The sequence below is a fragment of the Ambystoma mexicanum genome, chromosome 5p (assembly GCF_040938575.1).
Source record: "Ambystoma mexicanum isolate Mex_15411 chromosome 5p, UKY_AmexF1_1, whole genome shotgun sequence".
Classification (NCBI taxonomy): domain Eukaryota; kingdom Metazoa; phylum Chordata; class Amphibia; order Caudata; family Ambystomatidae; genus Ambystoma; species Ambystoma mexicanum.
In genome coordinates this window covers 839,483,404-839,509,821 of record NC_090930.1, presented here as the reverse complement: position 1 = coordinate 839,509,821, position 26,418 = coordinate 839,483,404, and the positions used below count along the sequence as shown (strand labels likewise).

The following is a 26,418-nucleotide window of genomic DNA, read 5'->3' as shown; positions in this document are numbered from 1 at the left end:
CAGCCTGAACATAGAATTTATTCAGATGTGGAAAATCAATGGGGCTCTCTTTTCACCACAGTTTCTGGCAATCACTCTGATAAGGAACCTGAAGAACTCCCTTTCCTGGCCACTACCCATGTTTCTTGGGTGATGACCATAAGAAGAGAACAACTTATAGTAGCTATCAATAGGATTAGCGCTTCGAGAGCCAGTGGACCCAATAATCTGTCCAATATCTTATTTGAGGGGGATCCAGAAACCTCGGTCTCGATAGTACTGGTTTTATTTGATAACATTTTTTCTACCGGTATGTTTCCTGAATCCTGGTCGAGTGGATACATCTTGCCAGTTTTCAAAAAGAGCTTATGCGCTGATCCCCTACATTTTCAGACAATTGCAATAATTGATGCTGATAGCAAGTTATTTGCTACCTTAGTCTTAGACCATTTGGAAACATGGCAAAAGTCATGTAATAGAATTGCTTTATTGTAGACAGGGTTCAGGAAACAACATGCTACCTCACTTAACAGATTTTTATTGAAACTAGCTGCAGACAAGTTGATTCTCGTAAATTTGATTCGCTATATGTAGCGACTATTGACTTGTCGGCAGCGTTTGACGCAGTGGACCAAGGTCTATTGTGGAACAAGTTATTGAAATGGGGAATTCCACAGGGTTTGCTACGATTGATAATTGGTTTGTACTCCAAGACCAAAATGCAGGTTGTCTTGGATCATGAGGGCAACCTGTCAAGATGTATACCAACTTTTAGAGGGGTTCGGCAGGGCTGTGTATTTGCGCACATTTTACTTAATTCATATTTTAGCAATATTGGCGATTATTTTACTCCAGATGCCCTCTCCATGCCAAATATAAAGCATTTGAAGTTACTTTGGCTGGCGTATGCTGATGACTTCTTGATCTTCGATCAGACCTCGGTTGGATTACAGTATTTACTGTCTGCCTTCTATAATTTTGCAACCGAACATAAACTGAAAATCAATTTTAATAAAATGTAAAATACTGCATTTTTCCTTAAAACATAGATCTAAATCATTTACGTTGAAAATTGAACATGTGTCCCTTGAAAAAGTGACAGGTTTGGTGTATTTGGTATTCCCCATTGCAGTGAAAGAAAATGTTTAATTTGTTAAGGAATAGTTATTTTCAATGGGAATGGCGTTGAGCAATCAAATACTTTTTGTGGTTTAAAGTTTTATGAGGGGAAAATTGTAGCCACAATGTTGTACAGATTTCAGATGCTTCCTTTCTGTGCATTAGACTTGCTTTCAGGCATAAAAGGCTGATTGTAGAGGAGGACACTTCAACTGTCTCAGGGGACTCCAATAGCCGCAATTCGATATGAACTCAGTTTATTTTTCACTCTAAGGCCGTAAGTATATATCACTGTGTTTTAAAGTGTCGTGTCCCCCTTGCTCGCCAGCCCTATATGAGGAAATTAATAGGTTAATGTTAAATGGCAAGGAAGCATTTACACAAGAATTTTTAGAATCATGTGGTTTACTACTCACATCATACTTGGGATTTACAGCAGCAACAGATCACATGCAGAATCCAGAAAGAGTGAAAAAACTTCTATATAGGAGGGATTGGGGAAATACGATGGATTCTTTATATGAATCGCTCATCCACCTAAGATCAGATTTCAAATGTGTTGGAGTAATTACCCCTTATTTAACTGTGTATCCACACAAGACAGCGAGGTGATTATTTCTTAGATTTCGCATGAATCACCTTCAAACAAAAGAAATCTTGATACAGTATAAGATGCTAGCAGAGTCTGACGTTTGTTATTGTATTTGCTATTTGTTTTAATTGTCGTGTTTTAGAATTCTTTAACCTTATTGTGGTGCTTAAAATTCCTTTTTTTAGCCTTTCTAATTGTGTCATTTTAAGCAGCTAGAAAATCGTGTGCTGATAGCCTTAGTATCACAGCAAGCCTTTGATTAGGGATTTCCGTGTATATTAACCCGTGTGAGTAAAAGCAGCAAGCTAGTTGCTGCATGCATGTGATTTTTCACGTTAAAGACTACGAATCCCAGCATTTTTGTAGTTCCAGAGCCAATTTTCCCTACATACCCTGCGCACACACAGGCGCGGATGGGCAGTCTGTGGCATTCCATGAAAGGACGTGGAAGCGCAGCCTGATACTCTATTACTTGGAGCTCCTCCGCCTGCATATGGGACTAAAGGAAGTGCTGGAAGCGATCACTGAAGCCAGAGGTGAGCAGCTCCTTAGGTCAGCCATGTTAGTTAAACCATCACCCATGTCTCAGGACATAGTGCAAAACGTTAAGAAAAGAAAAGCATGGATATACTCTCAGAGGAGCTAAAGCCTCAACACACAAACCTAGGCATTAACAAAACCCAGTGTTAAAGAGCTATCAGAGAGATCTCCCCTGTGCCTGGCATGGTAGAGGACATAGGAGGAGAAGGAGGCAACACACCAACTCGACCACCCAAAATCTTGAAAGTTGGCTTAATCAATACTCGTTCCCTGAACAAGCACGCGTTTAACATTCATGATTTGATCCAGGAGAAAATGCTGGACATCATGTGCATTACGGAAACGTGGCTTAAAGACCCAGTGGTCCCAGTAGGTGATATAGCAGTGCCAGAAGGTTATATAATCTATAATCAGAACAGTCTGTGGAGCTGGTGAAGGGGTGGCAATCATTGCAAAAGAATCCATTAATCTATTTAAAGCAAACTTATCATGTAACGGATGCGAAGTATTACATCTGAAATATACGTATACTCCACATGACTGCACCAACATTATAGTACTGTACAGACCATCATCACTTGTGTCGGACTTCTGCAATGAGCTAACTTCCCAATTGAATATCTCTTCTAACACGGCAACATTATTGGTGGGAGACATTCACAGGTCGAAAGGGAACAATTCAGATAAGGAAGCGATCCAACTGGAAAAAGCCCTGAACAACTTAGATCACGTAGTGATAAACAAGGAACCTACCACACCTAAGGGCAACCAAGTGGATTGGGTGAGAACACACAATTTGGATACCCAGAATGTTATCACAGAACCCTGCATTTGGTCAGACCACTACGCGGTTTGTTTTGAAGTCCTGCTAAGAAATCCAGATATAGCTGTACGTAATCCACATGCCCCGTCTGAAAAGGATCCAAGCCAATGACTCATGCTAAAAGATGCTTAAACAGTTCACCTCTCACATTAGTGAAATGGTGGAACAGTTTGCCCCGCTAAAACACAAATTAGTTAGGAAAATGAATAGAAATCATAAATGGTTTCATGGAGAACTGAACAAACTTAAAATAGAAAAACGTAACTTGGAAAGGAAATGGATACAAAATCCCACATTAGATGATAAAGAGAGATGGAAACAAATAAAGTCAGAATACAGAAAAAAGATTAGGGAAGCAAAGAAGAACTATTTTAACAAACAGATACTAGCAGCCCCGAATGCTACCAAAAAAATCTTTGAAATCCTCAAGAGTATGGATAAACCTAAGGTTATCACTCCTCCATTTAGTCCCACAGAGGAGGACTGCCAAATAGTGCAGAAAGACTTCTTGGCAAAAATACAGGCCGGTGGTCGGTCAAAAGGCCGACAAAAAAAATCCCGAATAACAAAAATCTAAAAAAAAAGGCTGGAAAAAAAAAATATTGCATTTTTTATATATATGTATTTTTTGGGACAGGTAACTAAAAAAAAGGGTTAAAATAAAAAAAATAGAAAAAAGGGGGTTGGGGGGAACCCCCCCAATTCGAGAAAAAAAAGTAAAAAAAAAATTCGATATTTTTTTTTTCAGCCTTTTTTTCGTGATTTTTTTTTTCTCGAGATTTCTAATTTCGGTTTTATGACCATAAACCATACAGGCCAGAGATAACATAATTTCATCGAGAGAGGAATCTGGAGTTGCAGTACCTCAATCCTCACTAAAATCTAGACAGTGTGAGTTGCCTAATTTTAGCTTCCTACCTGTCTCGGAGGAAGAGCTGTCTTCAGTACTGGCCAAGATGAGACCAACGTCATGTGCGGAAAATATTTTGCCGGCTAAAATCATCCTGGAAAACAAAGATTTATTTACGCCAATTCTCACCAGAATTGTGAATGCATCGTTCCAGGAAGGCATTGTACCAAAGTGTATTAAAGAGGTAACCATCATGCCTTTAATCAAGAAGGCAGACTTAGATACTAAAGATCCTCCAAACGTACGCCCCATTACAAATTAAAATTTTATCTTAAAAATCTTGGGCAAAGTAGCAACAAACCAATTCCAAAAACATGTAGAAACCCATGTGATTCTAAATGAGCAACAATCTGGTTTCCAAGAGGCTCACAGCACTGAAACCGCAATGTTATACCTGCAGACACGTATGCTGGCTATCTTGGACAGGGGAAAGGTGGGGATATTGATGCTGTTAGACCTTAGTGCAGCATTTGATTTGGTGGATCACCAACTGAACTGCTACGAAAGGCATTGGAAAAAATAGTGGGATTCTTTCCGGCTGCCTTAGCGTGGCTGACATCTTTCCTAGCGGGCGGACCGGAAAGCCAGAGTGCACTGGGGGGAAATGTACTCTGAGGCCACCCATATCGAATTCGGGTTCCCACAGGGGGCAATTCTACCTCCCTTGCTATTCAACCTGTACATGAGATGCGTTTGTGATCTTTTGGAAAGCGTTGCATCTACTTCATGAACTACGCCGATGATACCCAGTTGGTCTTGGAACTGGAAGGCGACCATTTGCGTGATAGTGCCAAAATAACTGAAATCTACGAAATCATAGATAAGTGGATGAAACATATCTGGATGTGTCTAAACAATACCAAGACAGAATTACTGATCTTTGGAACACATCAGGCCAGAGCTAAATTAGGCGCAGAATATAAAGCCTTTGTGATTAAGGAGGCAATCATCCCAGTTAGGACCAATGTCAAAATGCTGGGGATGATGGTGGAGGCAATGGTGGGATTGGAGGTGCAGGTTAAATACCTGCATAAAAATAATGCCTACTACCTGCGCCTTCTGAGAGCCATCCGGCCCTTCCTAAACGTGGAAATTACGGCAATGATTCCCAGAGCCATTATTCTGTTGCAGCTGGACTATGGCAATGCACTGCTGTTAGGAGCACCAATGAAAGAAGTTGAGAAATTCCAAGTGATGGAAAACATTGCTGTTCGTATTATTAAAAGGATAGAAAATAGAGTGCCTATAACAGAAGGAAGGAAATCACTACATTGGCTAAGAATAGAGGAAAGAATTATCTTCAAATCTATGTTAATTGTACCTAGATGTCTATTTGGCACGGCCCCTATGTATTTGAAGAAACATTTCTCTAGATACACTCCGTCGAGGTCGCTAAGATCAGAAGACCACGGCTGGCTGAATGTGCCACGTTTTAGTCGTTTAAAAGGCATTGGGCAATGCTTCCCGGTACAAGCAGTGCAACGTTGGAACAAGCTGCCTTTGTCCCTTCGGCTGGAAAACAAATACCAGACTTTTAAGAGTCAAATTAAAACCTATCTGTTTAAATAGTTTTTTTTCCCTTTTTTTGTCATTCTGGAAGTATGGTCTAAATGTATTACCATCCAAAATCTTTTGAATGTTTATCTCATAGGCCGTCTTTGTTTTTGTGTTTCACGTGCCCTGATGCCTGCAGGCTTTCGGCACGATATAAGCACACAAACTTAAACATAAACATAAACACACATCAGACAGAATGTAGGATTTGTGGTGAAAAAATATGAACAATAGACCATTTGATATCAGCATGTTCTGTTTTAAGGGTTAAACTTGAGACACTGTTTAGATGCTTTTTAACAATTTTATCTACTCTTCTTTTATAAAATGTTTTTTGGCAGGTAAAACTACTTCCGTCCACTTAAACAACTAACTGACAACAAGGACATAGTAGTGAAAACAGCTGACAAGGGAGGAGGAATCATCATCCAGAACATCGACCAATGTAAAAAGATGGTGACTACATTACTGGATGATGAAACCAACTACAGGAAACAGAGGAAAGACCCCTCCATGGAAATCAAGCACCAAATCCAAGACATCACCAGGTATGCCATTGACCATAACTGGATAAGTGAAAAAGAAGAGGCCTTTCTCAACAACTCTGGAGTCAGAATCCCAGCGTTCTATGGGCTACCCAAAATGCATAAGGACGCAGTCAATCTACCTGGTAGAACCATAGTCTCCGGATGTGGCTCGGTTCTCGAGCCCATCTGTAAATTCATTGACTATTTCCTCAAACCCCTGAGTCAACTCACCCCCACTTACCTCAGAGACATGATGTCCACTATTACAACCTTTGAGGATATACCATTCAACAACACAGAGGACCTCCTTGTCAGCATGGACATTAAGGCACACAACACTAGCATCCCCCAAGGAGCAACCTTAGAGTGTGTAAGGGGCCACCTCACCCATCATATGACTCAAAGAAGGGTACTGTCAATTTCATCAGCAAGCTCTTTGAATTGGCCCTAACCAATAATTACTTCACATTCGATGAGACCTTTTATCTTCAAATCTGTGGGACAGCCATGTGGGCTGCCTTTGTCCCCAGCCTTGCTGTGATCTACATGGCGGAGTATGAAAAGACATATGTCATCAATATGACCAACCCGTTCTACAACAATATTAAAATGTGGAGGAGGCATATTGACGACATTATTTTCATTTCTAAAGGGACCCCTTTTGCACTTACTGAATCCTATACTTGGCCTAACATCCAAGCCATGGAAATAAAATGTACCTTCACCACCAGCCCCTCTGCTATCAATTTTCTGGACCTCACCATCAAGGTGCAAGATGCCAAACTTATATGCACCCTATACAAGAACGATGACTGTCAGAAAGCTGCTTACCCTCCCAAACCTGCTCCTCACCTGTACCTTCAGATGCGCTGTTTGGGAATTCGGAGGTCCTCCTCTGGCGTGGCTTCCTGCTTTCAGGGTCCTTCTTTTCCTTCGCGCTCTTGTCCTTCTTGTGTAAATAAGGTCTGGCTCCCTCAGAGGCCACCTTGGCAGGATATGGAAACCTGACCTCAGAGGACTCCGAGGAGTCAACCCTCCACAACCAGGGAAAAAGCCCTTTTTAGCAACAAAAAACTCAGGGATGGGAGAATCCTTTAGATGAGATGGTGGCGTGTTGCCTACTGATGGAAGGCCTTGAGGGAGTTCCACTGAGAATGACCGGATACTATATCTTCTCAGAATAATATTTGGCACAATGCCTCTGACTGGATGAGTGTCCAAACAAAGTCCAAGATATGAGTTGGAACAGAGTAAGGGAGTCAGGTGAAAAGGGCTGCTTCAAGTAAGTACGATCTTCCTGTAGTGCAGAGTTCAAAGAATATAGCTGGACCCTGTAAATCCTGCATGAGCCCAGCGAGGCAAGGAGAACCGTGTAGCTGTTGATCTGAGATGAGTCTGCACCTCTGCTCGGAATGTAAGATAAGGAGTCACTAACTTGGATGAGCAATAGGAGAATGGTAGAATAGTGGCAGGATAATAAGGAAGAAAGAAGATGGAGGATTACCGACAGTGGATGAAGTGAAATACCCGCGGAAGAAAGACACCAGCAAGTTAGCGAAGACAGAGAATAGAACAGAGTGAATGCAAGACACAGAGACCATAGAGACAGACAGAAAGAGCGAAGAACAGTGGAAACTGCAGTAACAGTCAGCGGAGTGATAGAATAGGCAAATACACCAACCTGACACCCGAGTGATAGTAAGAAGGCGAGGGCACCCGAGTACAGTGACTGCAAGAACGCTCCTTGCTGGGAAGAACCGGACAAGGAGGGAAAGGGAACAATACACTAAGCGGGAACTGAGATACAGAGAGAAAACAACTGTGTACACACAGCAGCGTTGAAGGATTCCAGATGGATACATTGCACCATCAAGGGGGCGTGGCCCAATGATATACTAGCGGTATGCCATATTGGTGGAAGGCTAGACCGCTACTGTTGGTTCTAGTGTGCTTCAGCGCTTCCAGTGATGCCATAGTTTCCAGGGCCGAAACCTGACACCGAAATACATTTCTACACTATAGGAGCAGTCATCTGTTACGCTCACCTGGTCTCTGAGGGGATGTTGGGGCACGGTTGAAGCCCTCCCTGGACTTGGCTCCCCTGGATCAGACTTCTTCCCCTGATTCTGTAGTGTGGGCTTCTCTGGTTGCTGGTACTGCCCCTGAGAGAATGTGAGAGGCAGTGAGAATGCTGTGGTTGGACTGTGAGTCCCCTTGAACCGTTCGTTCCAGAATGAGGTGAGCATGCGCTTACCCATATAGTCTCACCTGTTTTCTTATGAGGATGAGCTCTCCGTCCTGCTTCTCAACTGCAGGGGCACCTTTGATGGACCTAGTTGCTTCACTGGTCCGCGTGCATGGCAGCCCAGACCGGCTGTGGCTGAACCATTTTGAAGGCAAGTGTTCTTAACAATGATAATTGTCTGTATCCTTTTGCAATGTCTTTTTTCCGTGATTATTGTCCGTAACCCTTGTAATGTCTTTCCTCTCCCCAATAGGTGTGAAGAAGGCCACACAGAGTTCCGATGTTTGGAGCGAGTCCAAATGGTTGCCAGAGGGGTTTACGAGGTTCCCAAATAGAAGGTAAATTGGGGTTTCAAGATCGAGCGCAAGGATTATGTGTTGCGTGACCAAGGGTAAGATATTTATGTAGACTCTAACCTTGTGTGTCCTTTTCTCTTGCAGGATGGCCTGGCTGCGTCAGACGGAGGGCGGGTATCCGAAGACCTGCCAGCGGTTACTGGATGGATGGATCTGTGAGGATGCTGGGCGAGAAGAAGAGCTCCCACATAGTTAGACCCCCGGAACAGGTTAGAATGAGCCTCGACTCCGATGACAATGGGAATCAGGTAAAATGCGATGCGCTGCAGGCAATGGAATTGCAGGAGTCAGGTAAGATGTTCTTCTGGCGATGGTGTTACTCGAGTCAGGTAAGCTGCGCTTCGAGCGATGGTATTGCTGGAAGCAGGTAAAGTGCTTGCTGAAGATGAGGTGCCGGATACAGGTAAGCTGCGCTTCAAGCGATGGTGTGGCTGGAGTCAGGTAAGGTGCGCGCTGAAGATGTTGTACTGGAATCAGATGAGATGCGCACTGAAGATGATGAAGTGGAATCAGGTAAGAGCGCTTCAGGCGGTGGTAAGCGTTACGCTGCAAGAAGCAGACTAACGTGAAGCGCTTGCATGCGGGTGGGGCAGGTTTAAATAGCCTGATCCCAGCCACGCCCCTTTGGCTCCGCCTGTGGCCCCACCTTGCCACTCCCAGAGACTGCTGCACGTGCACCCCAATGTTTCGCTATGGTCACGCCTGGCCTGGATGCACATGGGGAGCCTGCTGGGGAGGAAGTAACACATGCCACAGACACAAAGTGTGCAGAGCACACTTCCTCATGAGCCTGGCACCAAAAGTTCCAGGACTGGGTCCATTTGGACCCTTTAGATGATAAAGATAGTGGCCCTTGCCCTGTGACCATGACAGTACTCCCCCCTCAAGGCCCCTCTCACGGGCGTTCTTCTCCCTGGTCCTGGTTTGGGAGGATTGTCACGATGGAATTGTCCGATTAGTTGTGGAGCATGGACAAATTCAACAGGTTCCCATGTGCGGTCTTAGGGTCCATAGCCCTCCCAGTCAATCAAGCAGTGTAGTCTTGGAATCTAGAATGCCTTTGACTTCATACCCCGGTTCTCCTTCTATGATATCAGGCTCAGGTGGTGTTTTAATCCGAGTATCTGGTTTCATTGGTTTCAGGAGAGAAACATGGAACACCGGATGGATTGCATTTTGGCTGGTAAATCCAATTTCATGGCATTAGGGTTAATGATGGCTTTGATGGGATAAGGTCCTAGGTACCTGGGACGGAAGGCTCGAGGTCCCTTCAATGGAATATTCTCGGATGCCAACCATACTTTATCTTTGACTTGGTAGTGCAGGGCCTCCCTCCTATGTCTGTCTGCAAACCTTTTCTGTTGTTCCTTGGCTCTGATCCGGTTCTCGGTTGCTTCTTTAAGGGTTTGAGTAATGGTTTTATGTAATGAGGTAATTGCTGGCATGTCCAGTTCGTCAAGTGGATCAAAGAAGGACGTTTGAGGATGCCGACCGTGCATTGTGTAGAATGGGGTTTGTCCGGTGCTAGTTGTGGATAGAGTTATTGTAGGCAAATTCAGTTAATCAGAGAATACCTTTCCAGGATCCTTCAGTTTGCTGCAACATACACCTCAAGTATTGCTCTAGAGTCTGATTGGTCCTTTCAGTTTGACCATCGATTTGGGGATGGTGACTTGTGGATAATCGAAGATCAATTTGGGTTATCTTACAACACCTCCTCCAGAGAGCCGAGATGAATTGAGTTCCATGAGCTGAAATCAATACAGATGGGAAACCATGTAACTTGACAATTTGCTCCAAAAATACAGTGGCCAGAGCAGAGGCAGTGGGAAGCCCCTTTAACAGAATAAAATGCGCCATCTTTGAGAATAAGGGCCTCATTCCGAGTTTGGAGGCAGCCATGGCGCTATTAACTATTAGCGCCATTGCTGCCTCCAAAATCAGTCCGACTCCGGTCTGGTGAAGGGAGTAATTACCGGTCCAGTCCGAGGTCGGCGGGACCAGTAATTCCCCATTCACCAGAGCCATTCCCCATTCCCATTTGAGCCCCCATAGGGCTCAATGGGAAGGGGGAAGGCGGCAATAACGGTACCGCAAATTGCGGTACCGTTATTGACCCCGGTATCCCTTTGCGGGTCCCGTCCTTAACCCCTGGTAAAATCAGGCATTAAGGGAAGGACCCGCAAAGGGACCTCAGAATAGGGCGCAAAGGGATTACCGGCACCAGTGTCATTACCGGTGCCCTGTATCCCTTTGCGCCCACCTTGTAATGAGGGCCTAAGTCTACTATGACCAGGATTGTGTTAAACCCGTTGCAGGGTGGCAGATCGTAATAAAGTTCATAGACAGCGTATGCCATGGTGCTGGTGGTACAGTTAATGGACACAGCAACCCTGCAGGACTTAACTTCTGGGATTTGTGTTGAGCGCAAACACTGCAAGTCGCAATAAATTGGGCAACGTCTTTTCTCCAGGTTGGTCACCAATAGTTCTTTTGAATTTTGGCCCTAGTTTTAGCAATCCCAGGATGTCCTTCCACTAATGACTTGTGGTAGTTTTCTATTATTTCGTTTTGCATTTCCTTGTCCTGAATATATAGTCTTCATTGAAAATAGGGTAAGTTATCTTTGATGGAGTACTGGTCTCCGTTAACCAACCACTCCTGTTGGGTTGTTTGGTCCATCCGAGATTGGAGATCGGTCTTCAAGTCTTCCCAGCAGGCGGTTGCAGTGATTGATTTTGAATCCGTTCTTCAGGAATAATGGCCACTGGTTCAGATTGTGTGAAAGTTTCTTTGTCCTCACCCATGCGTGACAGAGCGTCTTCTTTTCCATTACATACTCCTGGTCTGTAAGTAATGACAAAATCATATTCGGCAAAGAAGAGAGCCCAGCGAAACTGATGCGAAGATTGGGCCTTAGCAGTTTTCAAGTATTGCAGATTACGGTGATCTGTGATAACTGTGACCATGTGTCTTGCCCCTAGAAGGTAGTGTCTCCAGGTTTTGAAGGCTCCTTTGATTGCTAGTAGTTCCTTGTCAGTGATTGCATAGTTCATTTCCGGCGCAGAAAACGTACGGGACCAAAATGCTATGGGATGTAACTGCCCCGTGTCCGGGTCTTTTTGTGATAATACTGCTCCAATGGCCACACTGGAGGCGTCTGTTTCAACCACATAAGGCAGGTCAGGTCGGGGATGCCGAAGAACAGGTGGTGAGGTGAAGGCCCGTTTTAATTCCTGGAAGGCGTTTTCCGCTTTGGGAAACCAGAAGAACTTTTTATTCTTTCTCAGTAAAGAGGTGATTGGATGGACTACCTGTGAAAACCTTGGGATAAACCGTGTATAAAAATTGGCTAATCCGAGCACACTTTGCACTCCTTTGGTAGTTGTTGGGGATGGCCACTGAAGTATGGCATCCACTTTGCATGTGTCCATGTTTACTCCTCGTTGGGTAAGCATGAAGCCCAAAAATTCAACTTCTGTGACATGGAAGAAGCATTTTTCCAATTTAGCAAACAGCCAATGCTGATGAAGCTTTTCCAGAACTGCCCGTACATGGCCAACAGGGTTTTCCTTGGATGTTGAGTAGATAAGAACGTTGTTGATGTAAACGAGGACACAGACGTCCAACAATTTGTGAAGCACATAGTTCATGAAGAATTGAAACGCTGACCTGTGCATTACATAACCCAAAGGGCATGACCTGATACTCGAAATGCCCATGTTTGGTTTGGAATGCCGTCTTCCACTTGTCTCCCCTTTTAACCCTCACAAGGTGATAGGCTCTCCGTAGGTCCAGTTTTGTGTAGATTTGAACATTCTTCATCTGATCAATCAGCTCTGGGATGAGTGGCAGAGGATATCTGTTCTTAACTGTGATTTGGTTCAGTGCTCTATAATCTATACAAGTTCTGATGTCGCCCTCCTTCTTGGGTACGAAAAAGAGAGCCGAGGAGGCAGGAGACTTAGACGGGCGGATGAATCCGTTAGCTAGGTACTGATCTAGGCAAGTCTTTAGGTGCTGATTTTCTTGCTCAGTTAGAGCGTAAATTTGACTGCAGGGAATTTGTGCTCCTGGGACCAGATCGATCTGGCAGTCGTAAGGTCTATGCGGAGGTAGGGTGTTTGCTTGCTCCTTTTGGAACACATCCAGATAATCCAGATATTCAGGGGGTAGGGAACCAGAGAGTCCCAGGCTAGGTTTCGTCTTGAGTTTCAGGCTCTTCACACCTTTGTGGTAGCAACTTTTGGCGCATTCTTGAGGAAAGGTCAGCACTCGTGTTCGCCAATCAATCCTGGGGTTATGGGCTTCTAGTCATGGCAATCCTAAGATCTGCAACTGGGGTGCCCCCATAAGATCGAAAGAAATGTCTTCCCGATGACCAGCCTGACACATCAGCATGACTTTCTCGGTATGTTGCGTCACTGGTCCGGATGACAGCTGAGAACCATCCACTGCTGTGACGTTTTCCGATTGTAGCTTTTGCTGGAGGGGAATGCCTATTCGTGCAGCCAGATCTTGATCAATATAATTTCCCACCGCTCCACTATAAATATATGCTTCCAAGGCATGTACCTTTGATGGTTGTTGGTGGTGGACCAAGAGTACCGGGATGACCAGGCGTGAGGTCTGTACAGCTTTCTTCATTTCGCTCGACAAGTGGACCCCCTACGCTTGTCGGGTGTTGGAGTTTTCCGGATTTTGTTCTTTCTCTTTGTTGCCGTTGTCCGTTGCCCCTACTATTTTTTTTGGGGGGGGGTTTATCGGGCATTCCCAGAGGGAATGTATAAACAGTATAAACAGAGTTGTTGTTGTCTCCTTTTTTCTCTCCATCTTGGAGATAGGGGCCCGTAATCCCCCAATCTGCATGGGCTCGGATGGCTCATGGGCTTTGACTTGGTTGTTCTGGGGTCGCATATAGACCGACCTCCCTTCAGTTCTTATGCACAGTCCATTTTTCGGTCCTGCAACCTATGGTCCAGTTGTACCGTCAGTTTGATGTACTCTGCACAACACTCAGGAGGGTTGACCACTTGGGCTAGCACTTGTCCTTGTGTGTGCCTAGCAAACAATATTTCCAATTCCCGTTACAATTCTCCAAAGTTAGTGGATCATCCTGATTTACTAATGGTATGGACCAGTCCGCTGCGCTGCCTCCCAAGTATGACAGTACAAATGCGACTCTTGCGCTATCGTTAGGGAAGGCCCAAAGGACAGCACAAAAAAGTGACGGCGACCTTTGTTTGTGAATATGGCATACTTGTTAGGATCGCCGTTAAAATGTTCGGGCAGGGTCAGTGGAGCACCACTTGAACTGGTGGTGATGGCTGCGGCATAGGAGTTGGTGCAATTCCGGGTAATGGAACCTGCCCTGCGTGTGTCTGAAGCATCTGTCTCGCCAGATCATCCGTTCATTCTCGGTTTACAATAAGGTCTCTTCTTAAGGCATTGGTCTCTTGTCTGGAGGCATGTACTTCGGCCCACAGTTCCCCCAGCAATTGGGCCAACTGGTCAGTTTCGAGGGGTCCATAACACGCAGGCAGAGATTCAGAGAGGTTTTGCGTTATGTTACGTTCTCCTGGTCTCTGAGGGAACGTTCGGGCACGGTTGTAGCCCTCCCTGGACTTGGCTCCCCTGGATCAGACTTCTTCCCCTGCTTATGTAGTGTGGGCTGCTCTGGTTGCTGGTACTGCCCCTGAGAGAACACGAGAGGCAGTGAGAATGCTGTGGTTCGACTGTGATTTCCCTCGAACCCTTAGTTCCAGAATGAGGTGAGCATGCGTTTACCCATATAGTCTCACCTGTGTTCTTATGAGGATGAGGTCTCCATCCTGCTTCTCAACTGCAGGGGCGCCTTTTATGGACATAGTTGCTGCACTGGTCCGTGTGCGTGGTAGCCCAGACCAGCTGTGGCTGAACCACTTTGAAGGTAAGTGTTCTTAACAATGATTATTGTCCATATCCTTTTGCAATGTCTTTTTTCCGTGATTATTGTCCGTAACCATTGTAATGTCTTTCCTCTCCCCAATAGGTGTGAAGAAGGCCACACGGAGTCGCAATGTTTGGAGCGAGTCCAAATGGGTGTCAGAGGGGTTTACGAGGGTCCCAAATAGAAGGTAAATTGGGGTTTCAAGGTCGAGTGCAAGGATTAGGTGTTGCGCGACCAAGCGTAAGATATTTATGTAGTCTCTAACATTGTGTGTCCTTTTCTCTTGCACTCTTGCAGGGGGGCTGGCCTGGTGGCGTCAGACGGGAGGCGGCTATCCGAAGACCTGGCAGCGGTTACTGGATGCATGGATCCGTGAGGATGCTGGGCGAGAAGAAGAGCTCCTGCGTAGTTAGACACCCGGAACAGGTGAGGATGCGCCTCAACTCCGATGACAATGGGAATCAGGTAAGATGCGATGTGCTGCAGGCGATGGAATTGCAGGAGTCAGGTAAGATGCGCTTCCGGCAATGGTGTTGCTGGAGTCAGGTAAGCTACGCTACGAGGGATGGCATTGCTGGAAGCAGGTAAGGTCGGCGCTGAAGATGAGAAGCCGGATTCAGGTGAGCTGCACTTCAAGCGATGGTGTGGCTGGTGTCAGGTAAGGTGCGCACTGAAGATGTTGTAGTGGAATGAGATGAGATGCGCGCTGAAGATGATGAACTGGAATCAGGTAAGAGCGCTTCAGGCGGTGGTAAGCGTTACGCTGCAAGAAGCAGACTAACGCGAAGCGCTTACATGCGGGTGGGGCAGGCTTAAATAGCCTGATCCCAGCCACGCCCCTTTGGCTCCGCCTGTGGCCCCACCTTGCCACTCCCAGAGACTGCTGCATGTGCACCCCAATTTTTCCCTATGGCCACGCCCGGCCTGGATGCACGTGGGGACCCTGCTGGGGTGGAAGTAACATGTGCCCCAGACACAAAGTGTGCACAGCACACTTTCTCATGAGCCTGGTGCCAAAGGCGCCAGGACTGGGTCCATTTGGACCCTTTAGATGATAAAGATAGTGGCCCTTGCCCAGTGACCATGAAATCATCCTAAGAACCTAAAGGATAACTTACTCTTTGGACAATTCCTTAGATTAAGGAGGAACTGCACTGAGGTTTCACAATACCGACCACATGCTCAACAATTGGAGTCCAGATTGTTAGCCCGGGGCTACCCCAAAAAATGCCTAAAAAAAACCTGCAAGAGAGCTTTCTGCACCCCCTGTGAAGCGCTACTACAACCCAATCTGAACAGAACATCTTTACCTGCATCACCACCTTTGGGCCAGACACCAACAAGATTAAATGGATAATCAAACAGTTCTGGCCGCTGGTCCAACTCAGTCTCCCCGATGAACCAAGCCCCAGGATGGCACTTAAATGCTCCAAGAACTTCAGTGATTTCCTCACCCATGCCAGGCTGTCCAAAAAGACCACAAGAACTACGCTTTGGAACCTCAGGGACAAATCAGGTCTCCACCCCTGTGGTATGTGCACTGCTTGTAGATTCACAAGTAAATTCAAAACTTTCAAAGTGGCATTCAAAAATTGGATAAGACATTTTTTTAACTACAAGACCATGAATGTCATTTATGCCATTGAATGTCAATGCAGGCTCAGGTATGAGGGCCAAAACAAGAGAGCTGTCAATAAGCGTATTGGGGAACACCGTTCGAGGATACGCTGCAGGACACTGTCTGCGCCCCTGGTATAGCATTTTATTAAATACCAACACATTCAAGACGACCTTAAATGGTGGGTTCTGGATAGAGTCCAAGATAATACCAATGTCAGTAATGCCCTCAATCATAAGGAGGCATGGTGGATGTTCAAACTCCAATCCATCTCCTAGGTCTTAACAAGGCCCAACCAGCCTGCCCATACAGCTGATTTGCACTGTGCCATTTCTTTAGCCTCTCACACATCCGGTAGTGGCTCCACTCTTTCACCCAGTCTCTTCACGCTGTGTGCTGCCACCTAGCATATCCATGCTTTACCCTGTACCCTCTACACCAGCGTTTATTCCTTATTCCATTCCATTTCTGAGCCCACCACCACATCACCACATACAGTGGCTTTTCCCTTCTCCTTTGCCCTGGTGCACCTACTCCATACATGCCAACATTCTGTGACCGAAAATCTGTAGGAATCTTAAAGTTTCAAAAATAGTCAGGTGAGGAGGTAATTATAGGAATAGGGCGTGTCAGCAGCCCATTGTCATTGAATGAGCCCGCCGCCGCAGTTGCATTCAATGACAATGAGGCGTCTGCCACCACGCCAGCTCGGGGGAGCCCTTGAAAGACCCCCCCGAGTTGGTGTTGTGGGGGGCTAATGGCGCCTTTTGTGAAAGACGCTTGCGGCGGAGGGGTGCCCTTAGCCCACCGCCGTGGGCGCCTTTTACATCAAAAGCCTGCATGCTGCGCCTTCTCCCGCTATGCTAGCTCGGGGAAGCCCTTGAAAGACTCCCCCGAGCTGGCGTGGTGGGGGGCTAATGGCGCCTTTTGTCAAAGGCCCCTGCAGCGGAGGGGCGCATTTAGCCCACCGCCGTGGGCGCCTTTAACATCAAAAGCCTGCATGCCGTGCCTTCTCCCACTACGCCAGCTTGGGGGAGCCCTTGAAAGCCTCCCCCGAGCTGGCGTGGTGGGGGGCTAATGGCACCTTTTGTCAAAGGCACCCGCGGCGGAGGGGCGCATTTAGCCCACCACCGTGGGTGCCTTTGACATCAAAAGCCTGCATGCCGCGCCTTCTCCCGCTACGCCAGCTCGGGGGAGCCCTTTAAAGACTCCCCCGAGCTGGCGTTGTGGGGGGCTAATGGCACCTCTTGTCAAAGGCACCCGCGGCGGAGGGGCGTATTTAGCCCACTGCCGTGGGTGCCTTTTACATCAAAAGCCTGCATGCTGCGCCTTCTCCCGCTACGCCAGTTCGGGGAAGCCCTTGAAAGACTCCCCCGAGCTGGCGTGGTAGGGGGCTAATGACGCCTTTTGTCAAAGGCACCCGCGGCAGAGGGGCACATTTAGCCCACCGCCGTGGGTGCCTTTTACATCAAAAGCCTGCATGCTGCACCTTCTCCCGCTATGCCAGCTCGGGGAAGTCCTTTAAAAGACTCCCCCCGAGCTGGCGTGGTGGGGGGCTAATGGCACCTTTTGTCAAAGGCACCCGCGGCGGAGGGGCACATTTAGCCCACCGCCGTGGGTGCCTTTTACATCAAAAGCCTGCATGCTGCGCCTTCTCCCGCTACGCCAGCTCGGGGGAGCCCTTGAAAGAATCCCCTGAGCTGGCGTGGGCAAAAAAAAGAATGTAAAAAAAAATATTTATTTCTTTTTTTTTTAACAAAAAAAATCGGTATTTGGTGCCAATAAATCGGTAGGCGGTAGGACTGCTTAAAAAGCGGTATCCTACTGCCTAAATCGGTAGGTTCCAGCCCTACAGCTCTGTCCAGTGGTGCTGAGTATCCATGGGAATGCCTGTAAACATTGTGTGGGAACACTGTCTTTTTACGCATGCGCGCACACCCAGCATAATAGACTCTAGCTCAGCGCGCATGTGCTCTGTCCTTGGTGAGCAGCTCCCTTTCAGCGGCTTGAGCCTAAGACCGTCAGGACTCAAGGTCACGCAGCTGCTCCTGCAGCAATGGTATGAAACCTCCTGCAACCGCCACAGATTTTCAGTGTCTGTGAAGCTCTCAGATCACATCTTAATTTACACGTTCTTTTTGCAGAGTACATCGATCTTAGACTCGCGCCACACCTTAATGGTCCCAGCCCGCACCTGCTCAAAGCCTTCATGCACACAGCAACACGCGACTTGAGGTGAGCCTGGCATGATATGCTGCACTTGCAGTGCCCTCCCTCACCCTCTCTCTTTCCCCCCATGGCCAGGGTTCACTGCCAAACCAATAATATGTGGGACAAGTGGCCGCGTATGCTCCTTGCTTAAAACCTGTGTATTTCACTGACACTTATTTTATTTGTCCACAGGGACTCCGATTATGCCCTGGACGGACCCACATGTCCACCCCTTGACTCGAGGATCTCCCACTGATGACACCCTGTCGCCACAGTGGTGCATTTACAGCCGCCCTTGCACTACAGAACCTACTCCACAGGCAACTCATACCCCCAGGACATTTGCACAAGGTCAGTGGTACCTACTTAGGAAGTGAAGGAAAAATTGAGGGTGCACATCTAGAGTCAATTATGTAAGGTTAATGATAGGAGTTAATAATATTCAAGGTGCAGGGGAGGAAAAATGGCCTGGCACAGAGCCACCATAACAAACAAGGACAAAAGAAAGAGGATCCAAACGGAACCTTCCATTTCATCTCCACCTTTTATTTTTTACTCTATTTTACTACATTATCCCCCTGGCATAGACCCGCATTTTTCGAACGCTCAAAAGTACTTTTTTCTTGGTACTTGCTTCCCTTCTTTTTACCTTCCTGCTAATAGAGATTGACATATGAAGACTCCATTCCAAAATTGAATGCCGCCGGCAACAAGACAGAGCGGTACACAACCACTATAGAATCCAGTTCGTTGTTTATTTTTACAACCATGAATGCTCCGAACTGCCAATCGTTAAGGGCGCGCACTGCGTTCTCCGCGTCTTCTCCCTAGCAACTGTTACCATTAGTAACTCATACGGCAGGCTCTGTTCGAAACCCACCTCAATGGAACGATCGCGTCTTTTCGCATTTCCTGGGGTTGAGAGCAGCTCGCCGGGCAGCCCAGCTGCAGGATTGGAATCCTGCCGGTCCATCAGGGCCACAAGTAAGAATCTGCCGGATTGTGTGTGTTTAATATTTGTTTCGCGCTCCGAGCGTGTGGTTGTGTTTTTCTCCCTCCCCTCTCCCCTTGCAGCCTCTTCCTGGTGCCCTCCTCCAGCCCGTCTCCCTGCCCGCCCCCCCCTCTGATTGGCTCCAGTCGGTGTCCCTCTGGACTACCCGACGGCTGCTCTCCCCATTCGCCTCTTTTCGCATTTCCTGGGGTTGAGAGCAGCTCGCCGGGCAGCCCAGCTGCAGGATTGGAATCCTGCCGGTCCATCAGGGCCACAAGTAAGAATCTGCCGGATTGTGTGTGTTTAATATTTGTTTTGCGCTCCGAGCGTGTGGTTGTGTTTTTCTCCCCCCCCCCCCTTGCAGCCTCTTCCTGGTGCCCTCCTCCAGCCCGCCTCCCTGCCCGCCCACCCCCCCCTTATCTACTGACCCTCCTGGGCAGCCCCCTGCCCGGCAGCCCCCACGGCTAAGGGCCCCTCAGGCAAAGGGGGGCTCCTACAGCTGCGGCTCCCACTGTGTCTGCAGGTGTCCGCAAGGCGCAAGTTCAATTTGCTATCTCCACCTTCTCCCGGCCCACCCCACCTACACCTGGTCACTGCATTTGCATGGTGTCTTCACCTCACTGTGTTCCACAGTTGTGGTAAACTAGGGTTTTTTCTCCCCTCGCAGGATTCTCAAACTTAGGTGGCCTCTCCACTGTGTACCTAATATGCATTTACTGTTGTTGTTCTGAAATGTGCTAAACTTGTGGTTGCCGCTCACTTCCTGTCTGCGTGCTCTCGTATCGTCTGTCTTCCCCCCCACTCCCTCCTACTCCATGGTGCTCTCTATCTCGCCTATCTTCTCTAACTGCTTCTCTATTGACTATCCTGCTCTCCTCACTAAATCTGGTAGGAAAAAGTTTAAAAAGGACATCCTGGTCTCCAACCCAGGCCTCCCTATCGCTGACACCTACACTAGTGCCTGCTCTAAGGAAACTCTCACTGACATCCTCTTTTTCGTGCCTTCGCCTGACCTATGGACCCTTCATATGGTCTCTGTGCTCTCTCCTTTTTCCTCTTCTCCCATTAATGGTGGTACCCGTTGGGATGTCCTCTTGGCCCCCTTCCGCTCCTCTAAGGCCATCATTAATGTCTATGCTAATGGGACCGTCTTGGTCCAAGGCCCTCAGGCCAACCTTCACCTCTTTGATGGACGCTTCCCACGCCTCATCAACTTCCTTTCCTCTCCTGCTGTCCCCCCTCCTCTGTCCTCGGCTACCTTGCCTCTATCCTCCCTCCCTGCCCCCTCTCTTGCTCCTTCTTCACCTCCTTCTTCTACACCTCCGCAGGGCGTACCTCTGATCTGTACCCCTCCCCGGAAGTCCTTCAAGGAAGGCAACCTTCTCCACATTGCCACTCTTAACTCTCGCTCTGCCATCAAACATTCCTCTGATATCTGTCGCCTTCTTGAGGAACTGGACCTTGACGTCCTCGGTCTCACTGAGACATGGTTCACAGCCAGCTCTGTCACCAGCTTTGACACACTCCTACCTGATGGTTACAAGATCCTCTCCGCGCCCAGGCCCAACCGTGCAGGGGGGGTGTTGCCCTTATCTTCCCTGAGTGGATTCCTGCCACTGTCACTCATACGCAGACCTACTCCTCTTTTGAATGTCTTGTCTGCCGACTCTCTCTCTCTCTCCTAGCCATTCCCTTACTGTGGCTACTATCTATCGGCCACCTGGTCAAATTTCCTCCTTCCTCTCTGAGTGGGCTGACCTCTCCTCCTCACTCCTGTCCTCAACCACTCAACTCATCTTTCTTGGTGACTTCAACATCCACCTGGATGCCTCCTGTCCCCCCACTGGACTCTTTCGTGACCTCTGCAACTCTCTCTCTCACTCTCTATTCTCCCGTCTGGGCCTACTCATTCTGCAGGGCACACTCTTGATGCTCTGATCTCTTCTGACCTTCCCCTCTCCGTCCCTCTCTCCACTCCTATCTCCTGGAGTGATCACTTTCTCCTATCCTCCCACCTCACCCTCCCTACCCCACAGGCAAAGCCACCCTCATCATTGCCACCCACCTTCTCGGTCATCCGACCCATGAAGCGCGTGTCAGTTGAGGCTTTCGCTGCCACCTTCTCGCCCCCACCTCCCCCTTCGGCTGACTCCCACCCTGACACAGCCCTCTCCATGCTCCACTCTGCTATATCTGATACTCTTGATATCCTTGCCCCTGTCATGAGAATCCGCCTGAAGCCCAAAGCCAAATGTAACTCCTAGTATGACTCGGATCTCGTCACCCTAAATCGCAAGTGCAGGGTGGCAGAGAGGAAATGGCGTGCTTCATGTTCATCCTCTGTCAAACTGGCCTGCCGCCTGCTCCAAAGGCAATACCGTCTCTCCGTTCTCACCAAGAAGAAAGCCCTTATCCAAGCCCGCATCTCTGCGACATCTAACAACTCGGCTGAACTCTTTAAAATCTGCAAGGAGCTTGCTAACCCTGCTGCAGTCTCTAACTCTCCTGTCCCCTCCCAGGCCCTCTGCACTGCACTGGCCTCTCACTTCATCTCTAAAACTCAGGACATCCTGTCCTCACTCTCCTCCTATCACCTCCCTCCCTCTCTTCCCAGCTCTTCCTCTGGCCCTTCTGCAGCTACCCCATCTCCCTCCTTCTCTGCCTTTCCCCTTTTTTCTGCTGACGAGGTTTCCAGACAAGTCCGATCTATAAAAGTCTCGTCTAAACAGGTTCACCCCTTTTCCTCCAAAACTATCAAGGACCACATCGACTCCCTGGCTCCTGCCCTGGCTGACCTTTGCAACCACTCCTTCGCCTCTGGAGTCTTCCCATCCCCCCTCAAGCACTCCCTTGTGCACCCTCTTCTTAAGAAACCCTCCTCCGACCCCTCCTGCCCGGCTAACTATCGCCCAATCTCCATCACTCCCTTCCTGGGCAAGCTCCTGGTGAAACTGGCCATCTCCCAGCTTAACCTCCATGCTGAAACTGTTGGTAGTCTTCATGACCATCAATCTGGCTTCAGAGCGGCCAGAAGCACGGAAACTGCTCTCCTGAACATCCGTGAGGACCTGCTCTTGAACCTCGACTCCAACACTCTGTGTGTTCTCATTCTGCTCGATCTCTCTTCTGCCTTTGACACTGTCAACCATGCCATCCTGCTCAACCGTCTCCGTGATAACCTGGATATCACTGGTCAGGCTCTGGCGTGGCTGACCTCTTTCCTTTCCAATCGCCCCTCCCAGGTCCAACTTGGGTCCTTCCTCTCTGACATCTTTTTCTCCACCTGTGGTGTTCCCCAGGGATCTAATCTCTCTCCCTGGCTGTTCAACCAGTATCTGGCACTCCTTGCCCACCGCATCGCCGCTCTCTGCCCCAACTTTCAGTGCTATGCGGACGATACCCAGCTCATTTTCAGGCTACCCTCGGCCTCCTCCTCTCCTTCCCTCATCTCTAACTGTCTGTCTGCTATCCAGGAATGGTGTGCCGCCAATGACCTCTGCCTTAATGCCAGTAAGACTGAGATTCTACTCATCGGCACACCCACTCCCTCCTTCCCTGCAGCTCTCTGGCCAGCCTCTCTTGGCCCTCTTCCTGCGCCTACCTGCAAGGCAAAAAACCTCTGGGTCATCTTCGACTCCACACTCTCCTTCTCTCCTCATATATCTGACGTCTCTAAGAAGTCACACTACCAGCTGCACCTCCTCAGAGGTATTCTTCCCTTCCTCTCCTTCCCTCAGAAGCTCACTGTCTCCAGAGCCCTGGTTCTCTCGAAGCTGGACTACTGGAACAGCCTCTATCTTAATCTGCCTGCCTCCACTCTCCGCCCTCTGCAACCCATCCATAACAGAACTGCGAGACTTGTCCTTGGCCTCAAGCCCAGGGACCGTATCTCTCCAGGACTGAAATCTCTACACTGGCTCCCAGTGGCTGCGAGGATTAAGTTCAAAACCCTCTGCATTGTCCACAAGGCCTTCTGGGGCCTAAATACCTTCAACTCTCTCTTCCTAAATATCTTCCTTCCCGAGCCCTTCGCTCATCCGTCTCCAACTCCCTCAGGGTCAGCAGCTTCTCGAAGCAATGAACTGGGGGTAGATCTCTCTCCGCGGCAGTGGCCTCCCTCTGGAACAGCCTTCCTGCCTCCCTGAAACTTGATGAGAACCATCTCCGGTTCCGGAAGCACCTCAAAACCTTCCTCTTTGCTTCTGCTTTCTCTCTCCCTCTCCCCTGCTAAATTCTTCACTGAAACTGCACTGAATCTGCAACTGGGCCACTCTCACCGACCTCAGTCCTGGGCCCAGCCACTCTCCACTTGCACTGCCTCCCTGGCAACCCCTGCACTGCGGGACTGTCTCTGTATCCCTACAGCCCCCCCTTCCCAGCACTTGTCTGCACTTACCTTGCACTTGCCACCAGCTGGCCCTATTTATGTATTTTTATTCTACTTACTTTGTACTGCACTTCCCCCCTCCCCTTCCCCTTTTTCCCTTCCCCCTACCCCTGCACTTGCGCGATCTGAATGACACCTGGCCTAGTAAAATCGTTGTCTGTCTTCCCCTTGTTCCCCCCTCCCTGCCTCGTCGCGCCTTGAAACACTTGTGTATAGGCACGTTACAAATGCCATATCATATCATATCATATCATGTCCTGATAATCTGTACTGGGTGAGCAGACTTACAGGCAGCTTTATCTCTTAAAGAATGATAAACTGACAAGTGAGTAAACTCCATTACGCCACTTGAGCAGTACATACATACCATTCTCCCCGTTTTCTACCTGCTCCTCACACAACTTATTTTTTCAACATTATGTTTTCAGTTCGAAAATTCCATTATGAAATGATCATCCATGTTCCATCCATTGAAGCCCTTTTACGCCTTCCGCGTGCATCTTGAAAGATAACACATTCTGACTCCATCTTTTCCATAAGGGTGAGACACTTTTTATACATCTAACACCATTCCAAAATTAATTAGCCACACCTGAGTTAATCTCGGTTCCCTGGTTGCAGGGCTCTATGGAATAGTCGAACAAGAGAAGAAACGTTGCTTTGTCACAAGCGATTGCTAGAACAAGGGCTTGCTCACTTATTCCTCTACTATTTTGATTTGGCTACACACACCGTAGACATTTGAAGAGTTACAAGGCTACGGTGAGTGCACCATACTCCTTCTCTTCCCCATCAGCTTATTGCTGTGTTAATTCTCTGTAATATGCAGTTATTGCATTGCCAGGTTGTTAGGAAATTAAGCAGTTAACAAAGTCTCACACAGTATGAGCCGGATATCCAATTAGCATGAAACCCCTATGACCTGTTATTGAGATTATCAGAACTGTGTTACTTAGTGGCTTTGAATATGTCTATACATACTGTGAACGTTATTGCTAACTCACCAGAAACTGCCTGACCTTGTGTTAATGTTTCACATTGGCTTTATATGCACAATTCTTACAGAGCTTTTTTCTCTCCTGCATTATCTATCTACAGTTCAAAACTTTTTGGCTCATGAAGAAGAGAGGAATATCTCAAAACGCGTCAGCCACCCACACTGAACTTAACCTTCTCTGTTATATGTGTTCTCTGATTAAATCATTGACCATTTGTATGAAATACATAAAGCGTTGTTTGCTTTTACTTGTGTACTAATGCAAAGACTCTAAAAAACAAAGTTGAATAATTACTTAACCTACTTATGAAGCACAGCCTTCTTTAACGTCATTGATTGATCTACACGTCTGTCAAGAGCCCATGCAGTTGGTCTCTTTTTATCCAACTTCTTCATCATACTTTTTCCTCATCCAAGTTAACACGTGTGTTCTTTATGCAGAGAGAGACAATCCATGGCCCAGAAGAAGGCACCATGAACTTTAGCCGAAACGTCTAAGGACCCAGCTAACACCCAGCTGCTTCTTCCATTATACACCCTGCGATTCCCACCCCGGCGTAGATCCAGGATTGGTCACCTTTTGCCTGCAGCCAGACCTATGTTAGGTCATCTCTGAGGGCATGTGTAACGCTCACCTGACTCCCACGGAGGCGCTGGCCTGGTTCGCGCTGCTGTGACCTCTTCTAAGGTGATGCGCAGGGTTCGGAAGACGGACAGGACCGGGCCCCCAAATCTGGCTTGTCTGGCTCGCAGAAGTATCCTTCTGTAGGCGAAAATAGGGGATTAACTGTCTGCGGGGTAATGCAATCAGCCTCCCACTTTCCCCTCTCACCCTCCTCGAAACCCTTCTGTGATTCCTCGTAGCGTCTCACCTTAGGGTCTGGAAGGACGAGCTCTCCACCCTGCTTCTGATGCAGGGGCGCGTTGGTATCCAGTTACTTCACTGGATTTTCGGATTGGTGAGAACCAAACTTGCTTGGCTTCCAGGTAAGTTTTTTTGATAAGAGGTTCCCCTTGTGTCCATGCATTAATGTACTAATGCTAGTGTCTTTTTCCCCATAGGGGCCGGGGTACGGAATGCCGGGGAACAGGCACCGACCCGAGATGAGAGGTGAAATCCTTGTAGAAATCAGGTAAGTCTTTAATGAGCGTTTTTTGGTAATGTCTTTTCATTCGCTCATTAACGTTGATGTCTCTTTTTCCCCTTAGGGGCCGGGGTCCGGAAATGCCAGGATGCGGTGCGGACCCGAAATGAAGAGGGAATGAATCAACAGGTAAGTCTTAACATGGAGATTTAGCTTTCCTTATTCCCTTCTCTCTCTCACCTTTTGTTCTGGTCTTTTTCTCCCTAGGCGCTGGGGCGTGACTACGAATCCGGATGATCGCTGCTGAACATGGAGGCGCCCTGTAAAGGTTAGTGGAATGCGGCGATGCAGCGATCGATGCAATGAGCTTTTAAATAAAAGTCTTCCTTTTCAGAATTGTCGGCGAGATGTCTCCGGGATGCGGATTTAGCAGGTAAGGACTTTTCCTTCTTCTGTTCTCTTCTTCTCTTCCTTTGCAGGTGATCCAGGATGCTGGCAGGCGTGGCAGAAGTCAGGATGCAGGAGCAGATACGGTGAGCGTCCAGCTGCTAGATG

At 47.9% G+C, this 26,418-nt stretch overlaps 1 long non-coding RNA gene across 1 annotated transcript; it reads left to right on the top strand.

Moving 5' to 3' along the window:
• The first annotated feature begins 18,176 nt into the window (after positions 1 to 18,176).
• On the top strand, positions 18,177 to 25,483 carry LOC138481715 (uncharacterized). Its single transcript, XR_011274351.1, has 3 exons — positions 18,177 to 18,427; positions 18,596 to 18,754; positions 24,880 to 25,483. It is a non-coding gene; the product is annotated as an uncharacterized lncRNA (long non-coding RNA).
• Positions 25,484 to 26,418: the final 935 nt, after the last annotated feature.